The sequence below is a fragment of the Rattus norvegicus genome, chromosome 1 (genome assembly GCF_036323735.1).
Source record: "Rattus norvegicus strain BN/NHsdMcwi chromosome 1, GRCr8, whole genome shotgun sequence".
In the NCBI taxonomy this organism is placed as follows: Eukaryota; Metazoa; Chordata; class Mammalia; order Rodentia; family Muridae; genus Rattus; species Rattus norvegicus.
The window spans coordinates 232,051,593-232,065,283 of record NC_086019.1 but is presented as its reverse complement, the minus strand read 5'-3'; the positions used below and the strand labels follow the sequence as shown (position 1 = coordinate 232,065,283).

At 43.7% G+C, this 13,691-nt stretch overlaps 1 long non-coding RNA gene across 2 annotated transcripts; it reads left to right on the top strand.

Moving 5' to 3' along the window:
• The first annotated feature begins 1,765 nt into the window (after positions 1–1,765).
• On the top strand, positions 1,766–12,643 carry LOC134483982 (uncharacterized). 2 transcript variants are annotated; one of them, XR_010061230.1, is made up of 3 exons: positions 1,766–2,368; positions 4,094–4,415; positions 9,177–10,233. It is a non-coding gene; the product is annotated as an uncharacterized LOC134483982 (long non-coding RNA). The 2 variants fall into 2 exon arrangements; XR_010061229.1 differs by having other exon boundaries at positions 4,094–12,643.
• Positions 12,644–13,691: the final 1,048 nt, after the last annotated feature.

Below are 13,691 nucleotides of genomic sequence, written 5' to 3'. Positions count from 1 at the left end.
CAGACGTACAGAATCTTTAAAACTTTTATTGACCTCTGATGTCTGTCAATGTTAAGCCAATGGTTTTTGTGAACTCTTGAAGTGCCTTTTCCCATTTTAGTATTAGCCAATTTCCTTCCTGTCTATGTTACCACAACTTAGGCCTCTGCTTGTCACTGTAGCAATTTAAGCATTATGAAAAAAAAAAAAAAAAGCCCGGATATTTCTAGAAGAAGGAAAGGCAAGACACGTGGTAGTCTCTGCCAGACTGGCTTGGCTCAGTTCCTCCTGGCCCTGGCTCACAATGTCGAGGCGGGACACTGGTTGTTTTATTACAGATCGATTAACTGTGGGGTCCCTGTGATTCTCATAATGTAAGGCGTTTGCTGCTGAGTAAGGGGAGGGACTTTGGGTGCTGAATATAGGAGACTCGACTGTGAACCCATCCCATAGTCATTAGAAGAAAAAGTTCTCAAACATTTTGAAGTCCAGAATATCTGGAGAGGTAATTAGCAACACACAGGTCCAGACTCAGTGAAGAAGAATAAGGCAGAGATCTCCTCATGTCTTCCAAGTTTCCTGGGTGGCTCTGTTAGAAACCAAAGTTTGAGAACATTATTCTCAATGGTTGAGCCAATCAACTCCATTGAAAAGATCTCAAAGGCTCTGGTTAAAAACTCCTATAGAAGCAGATGAAATGGCTCAGTGGATAAGTGTTTTGAACCCAAGCATAGAGACATGAGTTTGGTCCTCTGTACCCGCATAAAGCTGGAAGGAGAGAGCCAACCCTTTGTCCTCTGAACTCTACATGTGCCTATGCAATGACTGAGGTAGCTCCATCTAGTCCTGTCTTTTACCCTGACTCTATTTTGTGTCAGCTCAAGTGATTTTCAGCCCCTAAACCCCTGAACAATTATGTCCACCTTGACCGCATGTTCAGAACTTCCCATGACCTTGACCATGGCCCAGATGCAGAACCAAAATATCTGCTGATATATGGCCAACAACAAGTGCTAGCAGGTTCTCTGACCTCTGCCTGACAATGGTGTCATTGTGATTTTTACCTAGTCCTTCAGAGACTCTAGCCTGCTCTTGGTCCCTGGCAATAACTTGACCTACATGTGTGGGAATCTGTAACCTTCTCACCTGGACTATGCTACCCGTATACCACACGTACACGACAATAATACATCTTTTTAGAAGGTAGAGGCTCAAATCCACCATTTAAAGATGCCATTGTCTAGAGTCTTGGCTTGAATTCTTTTCTTTACCAGAACGGAGAGAAATAATTTGTAGAAGAGGCAGGCAAAATAGGCAATCTTAGAAGCCGGGTAGCTAAAATGAGGATTAGAGCTCAGAAGCAGAAAATACAGATCCAAGAGGATCGTCGCGCTGGCCTGGGACCCTAAATGCTTCTTTCCAGGATTTAATCATTGCTTAAAAAGAAGCTTAAAAAACAAAAACAAAAACCTGAGTGTGCAAATACAAATGCCCATATGAAAGTTTCCATGGTTCTCCCCTTCCAGGGTAAAAATCCTTGGTTGAAAACATAGCTTTGTATCAGAGACCAGAATACCTTCTGGAGATAGGGATCAAGGCTCCATCTGTCTGGGCCCAGAGGCTATCCTCCTGGCTGGCTGGCTGGAGCAGGGTGGAGAGGAAGAATGAAAGGTTGTTTTCTGCACTTTGCTCCACTTCCTTCTTCCACGTAGCTGGTGGCCAGTTCCTTGAGGGTGGGGGTGGGGAGGGGGAGGGGGAGGGGAGGAGGCAGTTTGAGGAATGACAACCCTCTTAAAGAACGGCCTTGTTTGGGCTATGGGCCTGGTGGACACTCAAAGCTGACTTTCTCGAGGATTTTGGCGGCTATTCGAAAGATTACTCCTTATTCTCCCCTACAGATCATTTTATCTGGTCCATATGTTTCTACTCCTGTGGATAACTTGTAGCTTACTTACAGCCTCTCTTTCTGTTCCCAGAAGTCGGAGTCTTTTTCTGAGTAGATCTCCTCCACGTGGGCGACATCCGATCCAGCGAAGAAAGCTCGTTCGGGCGTGGCAATCCTACCGACTTCACTAAAGGCCTGTACCCTGATTCCCCATCCCCAACCCTATCCCTTCCTGGCTGGACCATAGTCAGGCAGCATCCTTTGCATCTGGACGCTGTAGAAAAATGGTCATTTTAGCCTCTCTAGAAGGTGATTTTAGCCTCTCTAGAAGGTGTCTTAGAAGCCCGGGGAGGACGGGCACTTTTTCCTCAGTAGTCTCCCCATAAGCGGAATGAGGATTCTCCTGTGTAACATTGCTCTCCAAGAGTCTGCAGGGTTCCAGAGACTGAAGTTTCACACTGGCATCTTGGACCTGGTGGGAGTTGGTTTTGTGCAGAGGAAGCGGTAAGGTTCTAATCTCATTCTTCTACCTGTGGACATCCAATGTTTTCCAGCCCCGTTTGTAAATAATACTTTCTGTCCTCTCGTTTGCATTTTTCGGTGGTTGATTACCAGGTGGTTGCACTGTCATGAATCCGCACATGGTTTTTAGGCGTGACCGTTGCCACACTCTGAATTCTACCAGTCCATGAGCGTGGAAGGTCTTCCCATCCTCTATTGTCTTCCCTCAGAGATGTAAAATCATCATTGTAGAGGTCTCGCAACCCCTTGGTTAGGCTTTTTATGGGGATGAGTACGAATGTATACGTGTTTGAGGTTGTTGTGAATGGGATGGTTTTCAGGATTTCTTTCGCAGGATGCTGTTATTGGCATAGAGAAGAGCTACTGGGTTTTGTAATTTGTTTTTGTATCCTTCCACTCTCCTGAAAGTGTTTAGAATCTCATATGCATAATATATTGGCAAATAGGGATAATTTGACTTTTTCTATTTATGCTCCTTTAGTTTCCTTACCTTATTGCTCTAGCTAGGGCTTCAAGCGCTACATTGAAAAAGAAGAGAGCCGGTACCGGAGGCTAACATAGGGAACAGTTCCTCTCGTTCCTAATTTTGACGAGATTGCTTCAATTTTTTTTTCTGTTTAAGATGCAATTTGCTACGGGCCTGCCAAGGTCTTTATTATAGTGAGGTATGTTCCCACTAGGGCCAAAAATTCCTCTAGGATTTTTATCATGAAGGCATGTTGGGTTTTGTCACGGGCCTTCTCTGCATTTATTGAGAGGCTCATGCGATTTTTGTCCTTAAACCTACTTCTGTGATTTATTTCACTTATCAACTTGAGTAGGCTGAGCCACCCTTGTATCTCTGGGAAAGCTAATTTGATGGTTGTGGATGATGTCAAACCCCAAAGTCTGAACCTGGTAAAAGACAGTCTAAGGAGTCTTGTGCGGGGTGAGGACTTGCTCAACAGGACTCCGTTCGCTCAGAAACTGGCACCAACAATTGAAAAATAGGACCTAGTGAAACAAGAAGGATTCTGGTCAGGAAAGGAAAGAATTAACTGAGTGAAGAAGGAGCCCATAGAGTGGGAGAGGATTTTTGCCAGCAGTTCATCCAGTAGAGGATAAAGATTGAGAATATAGAGAGAACTCAAAAAAACAAAACAAAAAAAAAAAACAAAACAAAACAAAAAAAAAACCACAAACAAGGCTTCAAGAAAACAAATAACCCCATTCTAAAAATGTGTTTTAAATCTCTTTTTTTTCCCATGTGGAAAGGTTTAATGAGAGGATGAGACAAGGGAGAGGGACGAAAGAGAGAAGAGACAAGGGAGAGGGATGAGAGAGAGAGAAGAGTAGAAGAGGAGAGGAATAGAGGTCGGCCATGAACATGTGGAGGGAAGTGGGAAGGGGAATGGGGAGAGAAGGGACAAAGGGGGAGAGGGGAAGATGGCAAGAGCAAGAGGCAAGAGAGCAAGAGCTTAAATCTCTACAATCAGACTTAGGCCCACTCAGCCAGAGGGAAATCATTCTTAGTACTAAAAGCCTAGCCAATTACCCATCGCTAGTGTGGACACTGATCTTAGAAGAGAATCTACTGCTGCTACTTGACTGGATCAGCACAACTTTTAACCACGTTCTAAAACTTATCTTTACACCCGTAGATACGTCCACCTCACATCCTTCGTTAAGGGAGCTCCTTTTTTTTTTTTTTTTTTTTTTTCCCAGCAGAGACCATTACAGAGAATCACAACTGGTCCAAGTGCAGAAAACAGGTTGACTATGGAGTGCCCATCCCCCAGTGGGGTACCTGAAACATGATACTCGGCCAAGGCACATACAGGAAGAGACAACAGAGAGCTTGTAGGAGTCAGAAGACTGGGAGAACTGCTGTGAAACAGTGTCTTCTGGACATGACGGGGATGTCACATCCATTAACCCCCAACAATATGGTTACATGAACAAGACCACACCAGTCAACATGGTGGGTGCCCATAAGGCCCCACCACAAGGGAAGAGCTATAGGCAGTTGGTGTCTGCTGAGGGAGAGAAGGTCAGTTTTCTTTAGGGGCAAGCTGTCTCCCAGTAGGTTACGCATTCCCTAGTGGTCTAGCCTAGGCCAAATCTATATAAGCAATACTAACTGGACTCATTCAAATTGTGTGTGTGTGTGTTTGTGTGTGCATAATTGTGTGTGTAATTGTGTATGTGTGCATATTTGTATATGTACATGTTTTTGTGTGTGTGCATGTATGTGTTTGTGTGTGCATGCATGTTTGTGTATGTTGGTATGATTATAGAAAAAAGGGACACGAATTTGAGACAGGGTTATTAGGGAGGACATGGAAGTGAGGGCAGTGCTTATGTATGAAAAGCTAAAAATAAAATCTGTGGGATCTGAGTCAGAAATTCCTTAGTAAAAAAATCTGCACACAGTGATCCAGTTTTGGAAATATCTTAAAATCTGTTTATTCTGGTACAACTTATATTTCAGTACCCCTTCACCCAATGTAACCTTAGGTATCCTATCAGGAAGCCACATTTACGGAGGTCACATTTTGAACACTCTGTCTCTCACATTAGGAGCCTCTCTGGGGAAGAGCTGATTGTTGGAAAATGACAGATAGTCCGTGCTATGTTATGGATACAAATGCCATGGTATATGGTCTATAATATTTTTTTTACTTTTTAAAATTTTTTTAAAAGTTTTTTACAGTCCATAATTAATTCTATTATTTATATAAGTAAAATTGGCTCCACGTGTAGCATCAGAGAAGCAAGTATGCAGAATTAAATGAATACAATAAACCTACCTACATAATGAGGACCCAAAGCAAGGAAGAGAACATTAGCGGCTACAAGCAGCCACATCATAAGCAGCTTGCTTGGGTTTCCCCAGAATGAACAACGTGACCATCAACGCCACGGGCCACTCTTTTCTTTGAGGTGAAACCTTCTGTGTCCAGCAGGTTCTTTTTTTTTTTTTTTTTTTTTTGGTTCTTTTTTTCCGGAGCTGGGGACCGAACCCAGGGCCTTGCGCTTCCTAGGCAAGCGCTCTACCACTGAGCCAAATCCCCAGCCCCCGTCCAGCAGGTTCTTAAGTTTATCCATAGTGTTGCTTCAATGAGGAGACTATCTGTTCTCATTTCCGGGTAGCCATCATATGGAAACCCACCTCAGACATCTAAGATTTAATCAGCGACTGAGTTTCTCTAAGGTAGCTTAAAGGCTTTCTGCAGCACCCCAAACCTTCCCTAACTCCACCCAGAACCCACAGGAAGAGTCTCAAAGCGTCCAGTGACATATGTTGCCTGTCAGAGCAAAGCAGTTGAACTTTTTACACACAAAAAGAGCTAGGCTGTTTGAGGGAGTTATTTTTCCTCATTCTTTATATCTTATCTCCTCGGTCTTTGGTTTAAATTTGACGGACTTGGAGTTTTAGAGAATCTGAGCTAGAGAAAACCATGTCGCCGAGAAACTTTCTGCATAAATTCTGGTAACTGTCAGGTGACTATTCATTTCCACGGGAGCCGCGATAATAACTTTTATCACTTAGATCCCAGAAAGTGGGAACCAATCTATTGACAGTAACAACTGGAAACCTGAAATTTATTTGTAAATATTTCTTGCATCGTACTTGGGTACGCAGTGTGTTTGCTGCATTTCTAACTATGGAGTGGGGCTGTCTGTTAAGTTGAAATGTGCAATGCATAAGAGCTTAGCTTCTGAGATAGACAACTTTGTACTTTTAATTTAGCTGAAAATTCACATTTTAAAGTTGTACAACAACATCAGTATTTTCAAACATGCCAGCATTTGTTTCTTAAATTAGTGTCCACAGAAAAACTTAAAAGCGTTCAGACTGGATATAGTGTCTTACATGTAGAATCCCAACAGTTAGCTGGTATGGATCAGACTGGCTATCAGGTGCAGTCAAAGCCAACTGGAGCCATTTGGCTAGACCCTGTCTCAAAGGATCTAAGGCTAAAGATATAACATAGAGGTCTAGCACAGCTCTGGACCTGGACCCTGGTTTTCTTTTTCTTTTCTTTTTTAAGTAAAGTAAATTATTAGCAATGCTCTGAATAATAAATGAAAGGAATTAAGAACTTTCATAACATCCTGCTCAACAAATGCATAAAATCATAACATTAACTCAGCCAGAAGTTTATATAAAACTCAATATTTGTATTTATTTATCCTAAGCAGTGGGCACTGGAGTCACGTGAAGACTAACACTATTTACAACAATTTCAGGAACCTATGATCTAGTATAAGAGGGGATTGATATACAAACAAATAATTTTTTAATTTCTTTACATTTACTCATTTGAGTGTGTGTGTGTGTGGTGTGTGGTGTGTGTGTGCGTGTGTGCGTGTGTGTGGTGTGTGTGTGTGTGAGTTTGTGTGTGTGTGTGGTGTGTGGTGTGTGTGTGTGTGTGTGTGTGGTGTGTGGTGTGTGTGTGTGTGTGTGTGTGGTGTGTGTGTGTGTGGTATGTGGTGTGTGTGTGTGGTGTGTGTGTGTGTGGTGTGTGTGTGTGTGTGTGTGTGTGGTGTGTGTGTGTGTGGTATGTGGTGTGTGTGTGTGGTGTGTGTGTGTGTGGTGTGTGTGTGTATGTGTGGTGTGTGCGTGTGTGTGTGTGTGGTGTGTGGTGTGTGTGTGTCTGTGTGTGTGTGTGTGGTGTGTGTGTGGTGTGTGTGTGACTGTGTGTGTGTGGTGTGTGTCTGTGTGTGTGTGGTGTGTGTGTATGCGTGTGTGTGTGTGTGTGTGTGTGTGTGTGTGTGTGTGTGTGTGTTCCCATAGAGGAATATTTGCAGAGTTGGTTCTTCCCTTCCACTGTGTGGCTTCTGGAAAATCAAACTCAGACATCGTGGCAAGTGCCTTTTCCCCCTGAGCCATTTCAACCATCCCCAGCAGGCAATCAGTGATTAAAGCTTGGTGAAGAAGATTCTCTCTTCTGTCTCTCTGTCTCTGTCTCTCTTTCTCCCTCCCTAAGATGGGGTTTCATATATTCGGGCTGATCTTTTAAACTCACTGTGTTGCTGAGAACCCTGAGACCATTCCTCCTGCCTCTACCTCCCCAAATTCGGGGATTCTAGATGTATGCCCTCACATCTAGTTTGAACAGGTGAACCTGAGGTTTGAACCCAGGGCCCTGAGCAAGTTAAGCAGACACTCTCATAACTGAGGTACACCCTCAACCCAGCGAAAGAGGACTCTTTCTGTGCTAGATGAGCACGTGGATGCCACCAAGTCGATGCTGAGTTGTCACAGAATCTTCCCAAAATGTGATGTGTAAGAAGGGTGAAAAATGGAGGTCGGGAAGGAGTTTGGAAAAACCGAAATAACTGTAACTGTTCAGTGGTGCAGGACACACGGTATAATAGGGGGCTGGACTGGAGAAGGAGAAAGGAAGGATTAGGTGAGCTGGGATACAGAAACGGACATTCAAAAGCCCCAGCATATAGTAATCTACAAGATAATACCATGAGCCTATTGTGACGGTCCATACCTATAACCTTAGCATTGGAGAAGTGGAGGCAGGAGGATCTCTGTGACTTTGAGGACAGCCTGGGCTACCTAGTGAGTCCCAAGCCATTATACTCACGGACTGAAACTGTTTCAAAACCCCAAACAACAAATCAGCACGGTGGGGATGTAGGGCCTGGCGGTTAGATTGGATTTGAATTCTGTCTTCAGAAGTAAAATTTCACAAAACCTTCATCCTTTCAGAACCTCAGTTTTCCTCATCCTAAAATATATAAAAACCTGGGTACTCTCAGGTTGAAGGGATGATTAAATAGATTAATGCATATGAAATGGCATGGCTGGTGTCTGCCACACACTGAGCACTTGAAAGTCAGAGTCTGTCATCCTGCCGAAGTGGCAGCTGGAGTGTAGGTAGTAACCGTGAACTACATCCCAGGTCTAAGGTCAGGGGTGGATATTCTACAGGATCACTTTAATTGTAGTCACGGCTATTACCAGTTTCCTCTTCTGTCAACAGGTGAACTATAAACGTGAGGAAAGTGAACAGGTCTGAGTCAAAGGTTTACTTTTGGTTCGGTGGACGCAGTTTTTGACCAGATATGTTAAGAGCAGAGATGTCCTTTGGCAGAACTATAAAACAGGCCTGTTCGTTCATCCTCACCCTCCCAAACCAGCTTTTGTTTTACTTGAACAAATGTAAATCGGATTTCTAAAGAGATGGGGTCAGTTAAATAATACAGGCACGTGCCAAGGTCTAGCTAAACAAACAAACAAACAAACAAACAAACAAAACAAAACAGCAAAGGAGTTGTTTCTGAAGTCAAAACTCACCTCGAGAATGACTCGGGAAGACAGAAAGAATGTAATCTGGGATTGAGAGGCCACACAGATAGAGAGGTAGTTTATTTAATTGCTGAGAAAAAAAAAATGGTCCTTAGACATGTCTTGGCAAAAGATGGGGATTGCCTAGTATACGAATTTTGCTTGGGAGATGTTAACAACAAAAGGACATAAAGGATTAGCTTATGTTTTGACAGCCTAGCACTAGTAAGGGTGTCTGTCTGAGTCAGCTAACGCTGGACGAGACAGTGGTCTGAATCAGCACAAAATGGCGGAGACACCAGATGTCATAAACATTGATGCAATCTGTTACATAACTATGTTTGGCAGAGCGCCACTTTTGTGTGATTCGGTATAAATATGGCCCTGGGGTCAGAGGGCTTAGCTTTTTGCCTTCACCAGCCTGCCTGTATATGTTTGTCTGTAGACCTGTGTGTCTACTTCTGTGCTCTCTCTTTAACCTCCCCCTCCCTCCTAACTCAGGGATCCTTCTCCTCTCCTGGCATCCTACCATGAGCCTCACAGGTGTCAACACACTTCTGCCTACCTGAGAAGACACACCAATGACAGACCAAAGAAGTGATTCCACCCAAGCCTGGCTCAACGAGCTCCTGAATGTGCTGAGGTTACAGGAGTATGGGTGAGGGTTGCTTATCCGAGCAGCAACCCAAAGCTCCATCGTACAGTGAACGACGGTTCGCAAGACCATCTCTGGTGAGGTGTACACAGCTTGTAGGCAGTTAGCCTAGAAGGAGTTTCACTCCCTGGCAATTGTTACAGCGTATATAATGGAGGTGGGATGGGACATGGCGTGTGGTTCTTGTAGATTTCAGAAGCTTCCAGAGACTTCTGAGGTTTGTTTCCTTTATGAACCTTATACACTTCATTTACTTCGTAGGTCTTAAGGAGCCTCTCTTCTGGTTCTAAGCGGGACTATTTCAACTGTCTAGGAATAGCTACTCAATATCTGGTTGTCGCAAAGGCCTCCTTAGCTGCTTTAGCAGTGGGGAGAAAGGTGAGGTGCAGGATGGGGGTGAATTAGAAGTCCGTTTAAGAAGTGGTTCTTCTGCAGGGACAAAAATAAAGAGGAGACTGAGGGAAAGGAGGTCCAGTGACAGGCCCAAGTTGAGATCCAGCTTAAGGGGAGGTTCCAAGGCCTGACACTATTACTGATGCTATGGAGTGCTCACAGGAGAGGCCTACCATGACGGCCCTCAAAAAGACACAACAAGCAGCTGAAAGAGTCACATGCAGATATTTACACCCAACCAATGGACAGAAGCCTGGGACCCCTGTGGTTGAATTAGGGGAAAGCTGGAAGAAGCTGAGGAGGAGGTCAACCCCACAGGAAGACCAGCAGTCTCAATTAACCAGAACCTCCAAGATCTCTCAGACACTGAGCCACCAACCAGGCAGCATACACCAACTGATATGAGGCCCCTGACACATATACGGCAGAGGACTGCCTGATCTGGTCTCAGTGAGAGAAGAGGCACCCAACCCTCCAGAGACTTGAGGCTCCAGGGAGTGGGGAGGTCTGGTGGGGTGCAGGGTGGGGGGTGGGGACATCTTCTTGGATGGGTGGGGGATGGGTGTGGATGTGGGGGAAAGGAGGTGTAGGATGAGGAACAGAGGGTGGATTGGGAGGGGAATAAAGACTGAACTGTAATAAAAGATTAAAGAATAGTGTATCTTAGTCTTAAAACATATCTAGAATATTATTCTACTGTCTTCTAAAATTTTGAGCTCTCCGAATAAAACATAATTTTAATATTCAAAAAGAAAAAGGAGAAGTGGTTCTGAATTCCACACAGTTCTATAACTTCTGTCAACCTGACAGAGGCTCGGTAAGGAGTGAAGCCTCCTTCTGGAGCAACACTTGGCAAATGTGGGCATGGGGCTAGTTCTAAAATGGGGAGAATTTTGGGGGAACATTTGATAAAGTCCCTAGACTCTCACCTCCATTCTAATCTATAATCCTGAAGTTGGAAAATCCTCCTGAGGTATCCGACTGCCTGCACACACAGACAAGAAGATGCAGCCACCAAGAGCGCCTGCATGGGCGTAGAGCTTTTGTTTCTTGTAGGCTTTTCTTCTTGGCTGGCAAGTAGCCGCTGTCTCATTGCGTCCTCGGTCTTTCGCAAGCCCATGTCGTTGGCTGTTATGTCTTAATCTCCTTATCAGGCCACTAGTACTGAATTAATGCCTACCTATATGACCTCCTGTTACCTCAGTTACTTCTTTAATGGCCCCATCAGCATGTACAGTCACAATCTGAGGTACGTGTGAACTTGGAGCTAACCCAATCCAGCCAAGGAAGAGGGGGAACAAAGTACCAATCCTTTAAGAATCTGTGGTAGCTTTGGGAATAGTCACATAGTCAAAAATGCCTTTAAAGATCAAAGAGTATGTCTTTGTGCTAGTTTGGTATTTTTTGTTGGTTTTGTTGACTTGGCCTAACATAGAGTCTCCTCTGTAGAGGGAACCTCAGTTGAGAAAATGCCTCCATCAGATTAGGCAGGTCTGTGGGACATTTTCTTGATTAATGATTGATGTGGGAGGGCCTAGCCCATTGAGGGCAGTGCTACCTCTGGGTAGATGCTGGTCCTGGTTGTATAAAAAAGCATTGAGCAAGCATGGATACCAGGGCCGGTATGCACCGTTTCTCTCTGCCCTGTGCTTCAGTTCCTACCTTGAATTCCTACCTCGACTTTTTCCCGTAGTGATGGAGTATTACCTGAGTCATAAGCTGAAATGAACTCTGTCCTGCCCAAATGCTTTTGGTCATGTTCTTTATCCCAGCAACTAAGACAGTCTTTGACGTCAAAAGTTCACAAAAGATGCGATAACACTGTGATGGACAAGAGTAAAAGTCATGTGGATAAGACAGAAAGCAGATTAGTGGTTACCCCGGGCCTGAAGTGGAGAGCAGATGGATGCAAACAGATCCAAAGGAACTGTGTGTGTGTGTGATGTGTGTGATGAGTGTGTATGATGTGTGTGTGATGTATGTGTGATGTGTGTGTGATGTGTGTGATGTGTGTGTGATGTGTTGTGATGTGTGTGTGATGTGTGTGATGTGTGTGTGATGTGTGCGTGATATGTGTGCGATGTATGTGTGATGAGTGTGTATGATGTGTGTGATGTATGTGTGATGTGTGTGTAATGTGTGTGTGATGTGTGTGTATGTGTGTGATGTGTGCGTGATATGTGTATGTGTGAGTGATGTGTGATGTGTGTGTGTGTGTGTTTCTGGCGGGGGTGGGTGTGTGTCACAAAGTTCATGTGGCAGTCAGAGGAGAACTTTGTGGAATTGTTTCTCTCCTCTCATCTTTACATGGGTTCTGGGGATTAAACTCAGGTCATAAGGTCGACATGGCCATACCCTTTACCTGCTAATCCATATTGCCAGTCCCCAAAGGATTTTTGGCACAATGAAAGTGTTCTAAAACTAGATTGTGGTGATTTCTTGCACAGGTGTATGAAGGCATTTAAAATCCATTGAATTGTACAATTATAATGTATACTGGGTAAGTTATGCATCAACAAAACTATGTTTTTAAGAAATGAGAATGGACTATAAAGTAGCTCACTAAAGTATGATTAAAAGCAAACAAAACAAAGCAACAACAAAACCAAGAGGTATTAGGAGTGGTGGTGTGTATTGGCAGGGGTGCATACCTGTAATTCCCAGCACTCGGAGCAGAGGCAAGAGAACTGTGACAATGAGACTATCCTGGGCTGCATAGTGAATGCAAAGCCATCCTGGGCTACACCAGAGAGGCCTTGTCACAGACAGACAGACACACAGACACACAGAGAGACAGACAGACACACACACACATACACACAGAGACAGACAGACACACACAGAGACAGACAGACAGACACACACACAGAGACAGACAGACAGACAGACACACATACACACACACACACACACACACACACACACCAACAAATAAAACAAAGACCAGAAAGAGAGAAAGAGGCTTGGGTTACATCTCAGTGGCAAAGATCCTGAATTAAAGGGTCAGATAGCTGGGGAGGAACCTAAGATATTTGCATAGAGTTTAAAGTATCTCTCCACTAGGGACTCATTAACCACAGTGGGGAAACAGTAACCTTAAGGTGGAGAAAGCTGGCAGGGGCTATAATCACGGGACCTATGCTAGCAGGAGTAGTTAGGGATATGTGGACATCAGGTGCTTTCTGAGGCAATATTAACTTGGAAGCATCCTTGCCAGGAATGTGTAATCCAAATTTAAGCATGAGCAACATAGTGCAAACCCAAGTTGAGACATTCCACAGAATAACTCACCAGTGTCCTTGCCAGGTCATGAAAATTAAAGTTAGGAAGGAGAGAGTCTGAATACGATCCTTCACTAAAATGAAGTAAGAGAGCAATATGTAACGTGGCTTCCTGGGTTGGTTTCCTGGTCCAGAAATCCCAGAATTAGGAATTTATTTTACCTTATTATCTATTTATTGATTTCTCTGGGTTTTTATTTTATTTTTATTTTTATTAGCTTTTATTTTATTTTATTTTATTTTATTTGTAATTTTTGAGACAGAGTCTCACTACATAGCCCTGGCTAGCCTGGAATTCTCTCTCTACGTATAGGCCATGCTGGTCTTGAACTTGTGACAATCCTCCTGCTTCTACTTAACCACAGTACTTGGAATTCAGAAATGTAACATTGAACCCAGCCACAAATAGGACTTTCCTGAGTCAAATGACAACATTTAAATAAAGTCTAAAAAAGTAATTAATGGCAACCTACCAACGTTAATCTCCTGCCTTCGGCAACAGCACAGCAACTGGAAGATTAACACGGGGAGAGTAGGATGACGGGCAGGGGAGAATCTCTGTCAAGTAACTTAAACTTTTGTAGAGTGAAGGTTTCAAAGTGAGAAGTCAGAGTATAAAGGAAAGTTTCATTTTAAGCTGGGTTAATAAAGTTAATTTTAAGCCATGGTTTAATAATGAGAAGCAAA